Here is a 12,557-nt window from a genome sequence, read left to right on the forward strand (position 1 = left end):
ATGTGGCCTTAAAAATCTATGAATACGTGAAGGTAGTTGGATATCTATCCAAAATCTGCATGCAAATACTGGTTATTACTCTATTTACAAATTGTGGCTCATTTTTTTCATCAAAAATAAAATATTCTGACTAAATTAAAATGTTAACAAAAAAGATTGATCAAAAAAGCACTTAATAGAAACAGTAGTAATTTGGGCTGAAAATTTTCTACTAGCTCTAGTGACTATATTATTATACAGTCCTTCTTGTTTTCTAATGAACAAAAGTCTCAGTCCAAAGGCTAAATTGTTTCCATCAGATAGCTTTGTATTCTAATCTCTATCTGCTGACATGTTGGTTTAATTTGTAGCTGATTGCTTCTTAAAAGAATGAAGAGAAGAAAGAAAGAACGAGCACATTATATCAGTCTGCAAAATGGCTGCATTGATTTTTTTTTTAACTGTGGCTGCTGCTTGAAGAACAGTATGAGTCTTGTAGCTATTCACTTTTGACATAAAACATATACAAAATAGTTATTACTAGTCCTGTTGATCCATTAAATTATGTGGCTGTAAATCACATAAAGTGGACACATGAGACCTGCATTTAACCTACCCTGCTATGTAATAAATGGATATGTAAGAATGTGGAGGAGGATATGCTAAGTAACTTGGATTTGATATTTTTTTAAAGGCTCTCTATCCACAGAAGCATAAAGGTAATACAGCCTATCCTAGAACCCCAAGTGATGATCTCCCCAGATATTCAAAGCTAAGTATCATAAAGTGTGTGTAGTTATTATTTTTGAATGTCCTAAAATGTGCTGGGTGTCTCATAAACAAAAAAGACATAGATCCTGCCCTGAAGAGCAAATAACTGAAATTCAGATTTATGTAAGTGAGGGGCATGATCAAAGCATCACTGTCTTTCACTTGGTATTTGTACAATTGCCAGCACAATGAGAAGGAATCATTAGATACAGGATATAATTAGGGTTACGCCTCCCCAGAAAACTATTCCTATCCACCATAACTTCAAAAATTAGGTTTAAACCTAAACAGTCCCTGCTCCCCTGTCCTTTCACCCAATCCACAGCTCCCACTTGTATGTGGGGAGGGAAGAGAGGGCTTTGGGATTTTCATCCTTGTAGGGATCTCCCTGTACAACATTCTCACTACCGGTGTGGGCTCTGCTGTCCTACACAGTTGTTATATCGTACCCCTCCAAAGCTTACTTTTTCTGTAGTAAGAGGTGGTGTATAAAAGAGCATGAACAGCTGACAATGTTTGCAAGGAATCTTTCTGCTGCAGACTGTCATCTCATAGTAGGAAGCAAAGGAGAGGCTCTCTCCCCATTTTCTCTCAGAGGAGGAAGTAGATGATGAAAAGGCACATGGAAACAGCCGCAAGAGCAACTGACTGAACTATTGGCTATTTGCACTAGGATAACATTTGGCCCAGTAAAGAGGGGCAGCATGAAGCCTATCCACTGTTTAAGTCCTTTCATAGGACCTTCCTAGAGTAACAGAACACTTAATACAATGTAGTGTAGCTCACCTAATTTTATTGCAAGTCTTGCAATATTTGATGTTGTTCCTAAGCCTCCAGCTCCTGGATTCATCTGATTATATGAGAATTTCTGCTTTCATTTAAAACAAAAAGTAAGTGGCTAGCCCTCATGGCCAGGGAGAAGTGATCGAAAATATGTCTAAAAGGTAAGCAAGAAGGTGAAGGGTTCTCCATAATTTATGTACATTTACAATTCAGAATTAATTGAGACCCAACTCATGATTTTTCAGCATTTGGGGTTGGCAGTACCGCATACTGGAACAGTCCAAGGAGTACTAAATAATTTTAAAATCATCGTTTGATAAGTGTTGGTGATTTCTTTTTACTCAAATTCACAATTTCCCACTGTTTCCCAGGAACAATTTCCTAGATTGTGCATGTTGCTGGAGAATTAGGACATAAAAATGAGGTCATGACTAGTTATGGTTATTAAAGTGACACTGATACTTTTCACAAGGATAGGATGAATAGCCACAAAAACCTAAGAAAGATTCCAGTTTCAAAGTTTACATTATTCCTCTACTACATTCTCCCTGTAGTTTCACTGGACAAACCATTTTCTTATTTACTTTCTGTCCTAAATCACCCGCAGAGTGTCTAGGCACTGTTAAATCTGTCACAGGCTAGTCCAGAGGTTAGTTCATCTTGTGATTTAACTGGTTCATATTATACAGTATATTCAGTGTTCTCTAAATTTTGAATAGCATGAGGATGAGATGTGCTATATGTAAATATTTTGTTATTCTATATGAACCAGATTCTGAGGCCCTTGATCAGAAACTCCCATTGACACTAGTATAGCGTAAACAACTCTTGAAGGTTTTAATTTTGAGTCTTTCAGGGTAACAGCTGTGTTAGTCTGTATTCGCAAAAAGAAAAGAAGTACTTGTGGCACCTCAGAGACTAACCAATTTATTTGAGCATAAGCTTTCGTGAGCTACAGCTCACTTCATCGGATGCATACTCTGGAAAGTGTAGAAGATCTTTTTATACAAACAAAGCATGAAAAAATACCTCCCCCCACCCCACTCTCTTGCTGGTAATAGCTTATCTAAAGTGATCACTCTCCTTACAATGTGTATGATAATCAAGTTGGGCCATTTCCAGCACAAATCCAGGTTTTCTCTCTCCCCCCCCCTCCCCCCCCACACACACACATAAACCCACTCTCCTCTTGGTAATAGCTTATCTAAAGTGACCACTCACCTTACAATGTGTATGATAATCAAGGTGGGCCATTTCCAGCACAAATCCAGGGATGGCCAATCTCCAAATGCACATTATTTATATGAATACTGTATTGTAGTGAAGATTTCAAGGGCTACTGTGTTCAATTATCTAGAATTTGAAACTTATTCACAACTTTCTACAGCACTTATCTTTAATGACACAATCTTCACACGGCAGCAAAGTATGGAAATTCTTAGATCCTGAGAGAGTTGGTAACTGATACAAGACACTGTTTAAAAATGAAACTATGAAAACATCTTAAGGTGCCAGATCAAGTGTAATTATATGAAAAGCCAATTCCACTTAGACCTATGAGAAATAGATTCAGATATCAAAGTATTCTCTTTATTTCACATAAGTAAAGGTAAGGAAGCATAATGTTTGTAGGGGTTAGAGACCTAGAGCTTCAAGTGAGACGTGTAAATGTAATTATTGTACATAAAATACTTTGAAAATAGGAAACATATATTATTGACTTGAATTATATTTAAAAAAGAGAGAACAGTGCAAATAGTTGATCACAGCCTCAGCTGGTTGAAATCTGTGTAGCTCCACTGATTGCACTGGAAAATTGTTGTGGATCTGTCCCAATGATTTATTGATCTACTACCCCTGAAGTGTTTTTGTAGTTTCATTTTCCCACCAGTAGTGCTCAGATATTCATTCCTAAATCATTGCAGTGGAATTACTTCAATTTACACCAGTTGAGGAAGTGGCCTAAAGTTTTCTAAAATTTTACAGCCATCGGTGCTTTTTCGTTTTAAACACCTGTATACCTCATAAATATGCTTCCTGTGGCATATTAATACATTTTTTTTACTGCTCTGGGAGAACAGATCAGCTGTCTTTCTGAATTATTTCAAAACTCCAAACAAACGTAAGATCTCACAATACTGAAATTGGTTGCCAACTATATATGTGAAAAACAGAGTTTTCAGAAAAAAACAAGAACATAGTTTTATATTTCAGAATGTCTAACCAAAACCAAACTTGTTATATTTTCATTATAAATATAGAACCTGTATTATGCAGAAGTACAGCGGTATTTGTACAGTATATGCCAAATTCAGGACCTACTGAAGCTTTTCAATTTACCTCAATGGATATTGTACATGGCTCCACTATATGTGGGCTGTATGTGATATTGTATGTAAGACACTGCAGTTTGTGTTATTTTTTGTATTATATAATAATATATGGAGATAAAAAGAAATACCATATTTGAAGGCCTCCTCTACAAGGAGCAGCGTTAAGGTACAACATTCAGTGTCACTGTTTGTAATATTCTGAAAGAGTCATTGATTTATCATCCTTACCATTGCATTAATGCTACATTATTACATAGAATTTCCTTGGTTGAAAAGAAAAGAAAAATATCTGAGCTATTTATATGGTAAATTCTTTAGGCCCCAATTTTGGGATCTCATCAGTTTGGGTGTATCCTTACAAACACATAAAGTCTCACTGAAGTGAACAGAGGTATTCACAGGTGCTGGGGTTCACTTGCATGTAATATGATTGCAAAATCAGGGCTTTAATTTGGACCTATTTAGACTAATGCTTCCTGAACCAAGGTCTCCTTAAGGCCTCTTAAGCTCAGTAGTGTCCTTCACCTACAGTTTAGAGTGACACTAACATAAAACACAGCAAAGATTCTCATTGCTCTACATCATGCTAGCTTTGAAATTATCTTTTTTTAAAAAAGCACATGAACAAATAGAAACATTTAACTGATTTCATGCAGAGTTAATTCTCACACTCTCATGAATATTTACTTAGCCCTCACTTGTCTAGGCAAAGGTACACTTTCACTTTTTCCTCTCTTCCTCCTTTGTAGGAAAAGTAACATCACACACACACACATACACACGCACGCATGCACACACGATAAAAGGTTATTGTGAGTTTCCCTTGATATATTCTTTGGGAATTTTCTCTCCTCTCTCAACATGTTAGTTGTGATACATCCCTGGGTTAGGAACATTTTAGACTATATTATTTTATTTTTGACTAGTGTAGATTTCAAGTGCAGTGTGTATGTGTGTGTGTGTGGTGGTGGTGGTGGATTCAGTTTTGCACATACTATTTGTTGCCTTTATATTTAAATTTACACAGAACTGAGGGTGCATATATGATGTACTTTTGTTTTATATGCTTTTATGGGAAGCAGAGTTGAGTCCATTGAGTTAATATTCATCAGAGGAAATATCAAAAAATTGCTATATTCCAAGTGTCTTAGTCTGTTGTGGTGCCTAATTTAAATACCTGTGAAAAAAGGAAAATAAGAACTCATTTTAGGAGACTTTAACTACATTCTTTTAAGTATGAAACTTATCTTTGCTTCCCTGACATCATTTAAAAGGCAAGGTCAGACTATATATGAAAAAATAATAGATCTTTATTCCCTCATATAAAGAGAATGTTGGAAAGCAGAGGTAATTGTTTTCCATTAAACATTTGATATTGAAAGGTTTTCTTTACATGACTCACCAGTGTAAATAAGTAAATTCTAATTTTGGACACTTAACTATGATGCTTCTAGCTTAAAAATTGATCACAAATCTAAAGTCAGGTTGTTTTCACCTGGATCATTCAATGGCAATCATTCATTAGAAATATGTTGGCTTACCCTGTAAAAAATAATACTTTAAGCTCACAGAGTTTGGGAGTTGGGGAAACACTGTTCTTGTCTTTTAATTCTTGTATATTAAGTATTAGATCTGTGCTCCAGAAGTATAATATGGTTAACAAATAAACTAGGAGATTAAAGCATTCATCCATGAATAAAAAAGTGAGAGGGATGGCCTATAAGGGCAGACTGATGCATGAGATGCATTAGCAAAAAGCTCAGCTGGCAAATAAGCAGGAAAACATGTTTTACCCACAGGTCAAAAAAAAAAAAAAAAAAAGATGTTGCACATCAAATTGCCAGAGATAAACACAAATTTGAATAAGGAAAAAGAATCCTGCCCCATATTCACAACAAGAAATGCATCAGGCAAAATAAATTACTCTGTTCTTTGTGCCCTGGAAGACATAGAATGATGGGGAAAAAAATCTCAGAATAAAACAGTATAGCTACTAAATAATGAGCACCTTTCAAAGTGAGGAAAAATACACTCTGGGGAATAAAAATCCCAGAATGAAGCAACTACAAAAATGGAATAAGATCCCTCTAGAGAGGGGAAAAGAAAATAAGTCATGAGAACTCAAGATACATTAGCACTAAAAATAGCACCATATGAATTAAAGAAATCATATTCTATGATTAGAATATAAGAAGAAAAGGGCAAGGCTCTTACTATCATTGCTACATCCACAAACAATGCAAAACTTTATCAGGGAATTAATTTCAATTCAAGATGTCTCTGTCCCTAAGCATAATTTTCACAGCTAGACAATGCTTGGACAGCAGATTAAAATTTTCCCTGAAAAGACAAGCATTGCTATAACCAAAATCATCTCTAGGATAAAATAAAAATCTGTTCTCCAGAAGTTTATAATATTTGTAGATTACAGAAGCATATTCCCAGTAAAATTACATGTATGAAGTGGAGGAAGCTTTAATCATCAGCAAAGTTTGTGCAGTGGCAAACACAACATTATACATCTATTCAAACTACAGGTAAACCAAATATCCAGATATCTTAGCACCCACTGCCTAGCAATATAGCTTTGTGGGCTATGTATTAACATTTTGTAACAGAAAACCTCTACTCCAGAGAAATTTAACACCACATACAGCAGTAAAAGCAATTTTATGCCCTGCTTGGAGAAGCATACAAATACAGAGAGATTTGTGTAGTCAGAAAAAATAATAGAAAATGACTAAATATAGGAGATGAAATTTTCAAACAAAATCCCTAACAACTTACTAAGTAAAAATAAGTACATATATACATGCACAAACATATATATACACACCTTCCCATGTTGTTGTTGGTTTGAATGCATATTTGATTGTGTGAACTACAAACATTTATTTCTGTAGTTAGGCCTGTTTTTAATGAATACACATTATGTGCAAGGTTATATTCACTTCTGATTTTATAACTGTGAAATAATAGATTTATTATTCTCCAGTTTGAGTGGAAGACTTGAACATGCATCTGACAGGGAGTAAAATTTTAATCAAAAGAGGGGGTGAATTATCACCACTCATTTTGTTTTGATGGTAAAAGTCCTTGAGCAGTGAGCATCCCAAACACAAGTGTTACACTCCAATATAATTACAGGCTATGTTTGGTCATAATTAAGGTTAAGTACTAGGAGTTAAATCCTGGCCCCACTGAAGTCAAGGCAAGATTCTATTGACTAAAATGAGGTCAGGACTTCACCCTATGTGTAGTTGCTCCACTTAGTGGAAGTCATCACTCTCCCACTTTCTAGAAGTGTTAAAAAGGGCAGTTGTGTGTAGAGAATAGGTGTCTAGGCAGACTATATCCTAAGTGCTATTCTCAACAAGCAAACAAAGATCCCAGATGCCCTACCTATAGCTATTGTGCTTGACATACCTGAGCACTAGGGTAGGGGGGAAAGCTGGCAAAGCCTTGCTCCAGTGTAGTGGTAAGCAGGAGAATAATTTTGGGTGTGAGGGTGGGTTGTGTTACAACTCTTCTCCTATTCCCAAACAACCAATGACCTCTGGGTGTGCTGGCTTCTGGTGACAACTGGGGCCCAGGCTGCTTCCTACCAAGAAGACTAAGAGCCCTATCTAATGAGTTGGAGGGAGGTTATAGAGAAAGTTTAGGAATTGCAGAAGTTGTGATTCATTTGTTTGTGGAGGTATACCATGGAGGAAGGAGAGAAATGAGACTGGTCAGAAGTACTTCAGAAGTCTATTCAGGTTCTAACATAGCTTTTCTGTTACTATACAGAAAGGAGGACACATGCTTTTTTCCCCAACCCTAGACTTTCAAAAAATCATGAGTCAGACCCACAAAAAAATCTTGAGATTTCAAAGCTCATTTTATTTGAATCTTGTTTTTTAACAATTAGACTGCACTTGGGTCACATTTTCAAATTTTTCTCTGAAACTATGAGGATTCGAAATTTACTTTAAAAAAAAGAAAAAGGAAAGCTGATATTTTCATGTAATATTTCAGGTAGGTATTTAAAGGGAAAAAAACCCCACCAAATATTGTGAGACTTGCAATGAAATTCTCATTGTTGGCAACGCTAAAAATTGGACTGAAATGATCAACTATTGACAAAGCTCATTCTCATGTCGATCTGTTCTGCTCTGGAGCTTCCCTATCTTGAGAGATCTGAAAACTTCAGAAAATATGTTTCCATACAACTCTTCTAATATAAAATTTGACCTTTTATTTGGAATATTGTATTTCCTCAGAGATATTCTTCAGCAGACTTTCTTAGGCATTGATTTATATGAGCAAACTAAGTTTAAGGAATTGCTGAAGCTTTCGTGCATGACAAACAACATGATCGTTTTGCTAAAATATTTCACAAATGCTCAAAGTATAAGTATAACCTCTCACCTCTTTCACAAACTGAAATAGGTCTAGCAAATCTGTATCTTAGCAGATCTAATAGAAATACCCTCAGAATGATGCCTGTTGACAGTTAAAAGAGTTAGTCTTAGACCTGGGACGGGATAAGAATAGTCCAACTGCAAAATAATTTCCTACTTACATTGCAAATACTGCAGTGTGCTGTACAAAAGTTGTATTTTTGAATGTAAGGTACATTATAGTATTCTGAAACTATTTGAAGATCACTGTAAGATGAATGTATAATAGTATAAGAAAAGGAGATCCTAGGTGGCCACTCTCTTTTTAAGATGCTCTGGGAAAAGAATAAAACAAATACAACAACTGTTGAGCGTGTGAGTGGGTTATTTTCCACTTGATTCAAAGGGCTGTCCTGATGAGTTAAAATCTATTAATTGATTTATGCTTTGAATGCACTTTGAAAAGATGTCCAGTTTTTGTGACTATTTCTGTATCTTATTGTTAAGGCTATAGCTCTATTATAAACTCACTTGAGTCAGGTTTATGATTGTGTCTCTATATTGATTTCAGTGAGTTGCTCCTGATTTTAATAGTGCAAGATTAGAACCAGGCTTCCTATGTTTTTATTGTAATTATATTTTAGACATAGTAAAAATAGTAGTAAACAAATCAAGCAAAAACATGACAACATGCTAATTTTCTTTGCCACTCAGAATGAGCACACAGATCCTACTGAAGTGAAAAAAAAACTTTATTGATAAAGTAAATACTAAAAATATGGTTCTGTGCTTCATGAAATTGCTAGTTCTGTACCAAATAGCAGCTTTGTTTGAAAAAGAAGCTGGAGATGGCATTATGGCAGAAGTTATCATAACATCAGACTGCTGTCCTGAAGCTTCTGATAGCAGACTCTTGAGAATAAGCTTAGAATGTTCCTCTTGATTTTAGGTATTTGAAAGCCTTTTACTTGCTGGTCTAAGTGGATCGTTACACCATACTTAGTACTGTTTTCAGTTGTCACAATTCTCTCCCAACCCTCTCACCCCCATGTTCATTCATTGTTCATACTTATGGCATAGGTTTTATCTTTGATGTCCAAGGTCCCGTCAGAGTAGTACAAGTACCCAAACCCAGGTGATCCTGTAGGCACTTTGGTCTGCTTTATGCAACTTGATGATAAGCTTAGGAAACATTATAAAACACATTGTTATAACTCATTGGATGGGTTCTAGCCATACAATCTGTGTGCCTCATCTATAACATGTGTGAGAGCCTGTCAGAGGGGAAAACATGCTCTGGTTTTGTTCTCAGTCCTCTTAAATTTTTCAGGCCCATTCACCTTACCTTTTACTGGAAGTCTGAAATTATAATGACCTGACTCTCCTTTGCATACTTGGTATTAATATATATAATTATGACCTCATGTTGTATCCACTCCTTATCATCAACATGCTGAGGGAATGTTGTCACTTAACTAAACTGAAGATCTTTTTACTTCTTTGGAAAATTAATTAATCACTCTTTCATTTGCAGATAAGAGGGCTAGGAATTAAATTGTGTGCATTCTTCACAAGCATTCTAGATTGGTTTTGAATGAAAGAGACAGAACAACTTGTTATGAAAGACTAGGTGGGGATTTTGTTGAACCCTGGCTGGAGCATGGTAGAACTACAGTTTCTTTAAAAATACTGATTGTGATTTAGTCCTGTATACATTTTCAGTTAAAGTTATTTTTAGCATTGACTCAACTGTATCCATTGCTGATGCCTGTTATCAGCAAAGGAAATATTTCCTAGTGTAGGCACAGACACAGAAGCCCTAGCCTTAAGCCTTCTAATTATCTAAAATTATCTAGAAAAAGCATAGAGAATTTCAGCCAAGAAAGGAAAAAAAGTCAGCTAAAAATAAGTTTATTGGGAAGTATAAACAAAGAGATATAATGCAAATTGTGGGGGAGATTGTACCTTTGGCAAAGGGCATTTCAGCACCCAACTCCCATTGAGTTTCAAAATCTCCCACTGTTTTGTTACCTTAACTATAGCAATCACTATTGGGAGCTACTATAAAACAACATTTGAACAGAAGTGTAGGTTTTAAAATCTCCATCAGCACACTTGAGAAAATAAAGAAATCATATCAGAATTAGAAAGAAACCACAAACTGTCCAGCTAGTCTCAGGCACAGGGCTTTCTATGCAACTCCTCTCCAGGTGAAAGTAAGGATTTTAACAAATGTGTCTTTAATGGTTATCAACAGTCTTTCTCTCACTGATAAGTCATGCTGTGAGGCTGACTTGAAGAGTTAGATTTTGAAAAATGGAAGAGGGAAAGAAAGAAAAGGTTTTTAGTAATAGCAGTTCAAACATCTAAAATGCTACACACAATCCCTGACACAATAATAATAAAAACACAAATCATAGGTGCTGGAACTAGGGGAGCTGAGAGTGCTGCTGCACCCCTTGGCTTCAAGTAATTTCCATTATATACGGGGTTTACAGTTTGGTTCAGTGGCTCTCAGTATCCCCACTATAAAAATTGTTCCTGCACCCTTGACTCAAGTCCCTTACAACAAGTTAAAGAGCACTCCAAACCATATTGCCTTACTGTTTGAAGTGATTCTAAATGATGCGCCCCGCTTCAGATTGCCAGTCTTCCACAGGTTGCTGACAGCAGTTCTTAGATGGTCTTTAGATCTTACATACATAAATTCCTATTACAATCAATACAATACAAACATTGATCTTTATAAACCCACAAACACACATATACACACTAACACTAAACTATACTATAACTGTGACTATAGCGATAACCATAACTTTGTCTGACAGACTTACTCTGGTGATTGTGCTGCACTGTCTCTCCTATGCACTTTCTCTGAATCTTAATTTCTCTCTCTCTTCTCAGCTGTTTTCTCAACCTGTCTTCTTAGATGTCATCTGTCTGCCTAACTCTGTCTGCTGTCAACTGACACACTGACCTTTATACCATTTTTCAGCCCTATTTTAGACACAACATCATCCTGCTTGTTTACCTTCTTTTGCTAACTACCAGCTCTATTTTCAGCTTGCAACCATTATTTACCTCACAGTGTTATGATCTGCCAAATCATTGTTTCAGAGTAACAGCCGTGTTAGTCTGTATTCGCAAAAAGAAAAGGAGTACTTGTGGCACCTTAGAGACTAACCAATTTATTTGAGCATGAGCTTTCGTGAGCTACAGCTCACTTCATCGGATGCATACCGTGGAAACTGCCTGGCATCCGATGAAGTGAGCTGTAGCTCACGAAAGCTCATGCTCAAATAAATTGGTTAGTCTCTAAGGTGCCACAAGTACTCCTTTTCTTTTTGCAAATCATTGTTGAGCACCTTTTCCCCACCAATCCTATATTTAGAAATATGTGACCTGCAGCTTCCATCTAATGGTGGGGTGACTCTTGCTTATTCAAAATGGAAGCCCAGGATAAAAAATGGAGTCTGGGGACTTCAAAATAGAGTTTCTCTGGTATCATTATCTGTTAGTTAAACCTGTTCTCTTAAAAACTTGTAAAATCTAGCTCAGATCTATTGGGGAAGCTGTTTGTAGATCATTAGTTCCTCCAACACTCTATACAGGTCATAGATATGCTGCAAAGAAACAGTTGTTGGGCCCATGTTTAAAGAACCATTGCATAATGCTGATGATTTGCTGTTACCCTCTCTCACCATCCCATCATGGGCTATGCAGCATATCTATGATCTGTCTAGATGTGAGTACCTACACAGCGGAATGAGTCAAAGATGACACCCAGATTATGGGCATGAATGACAGGCAGGATGGTGGTGCATTCTACAATGATTAAGAAAAGAGGTACTGGGGAGGGAGAGAAAATTAGGAGCATTATTTCACTTGAGCTGATGGCTAGATATCCATGAAGACATGTCAGGAAGACACGTTGAGTTTTTAATTTGGATCAAAGGAGACAGGGCTGGAGTAGAGAGCTAGATCTGAGAGTGAGCAAGGTGGTAGCTGAATTTGTGTTTGTGGATGAGATTACCCAGAGATAAGGTGTAGAGGGAGAAAAGGGAACCACGAACATAACCTTGGAACCGCCAAAGAAAGTAGATTAGATCAGTGGTTCTCAACCTATTTATCATTGTGGGTGCAGATGCAGCTCTCTGTGTGTTATGTGGGCTGCATCCACACAATATATATACTACCTGTATGGCTCTCAGGATGTCACATGGGCCGCAGCTGTGTGCTGATTGGGTCACAAGTGGCCCATGGGCTGTGGGTTGAGAACCACTGGATTAGATGAATTATGTAACTG

Source organism: Caretta caretta, chromosome 2 (assembly GCF_965140235.1).
Source record: "Caretta caretta isolate rCarCar2 chromosome 2, rCarCar1.hap1, whole genome shotgun sequence".
NCBI classification, from domain to species: Eukaryota; Metazoa; Chordata; order Testudines; family Cheloniidae; genus Caretta; species Caretta caretta.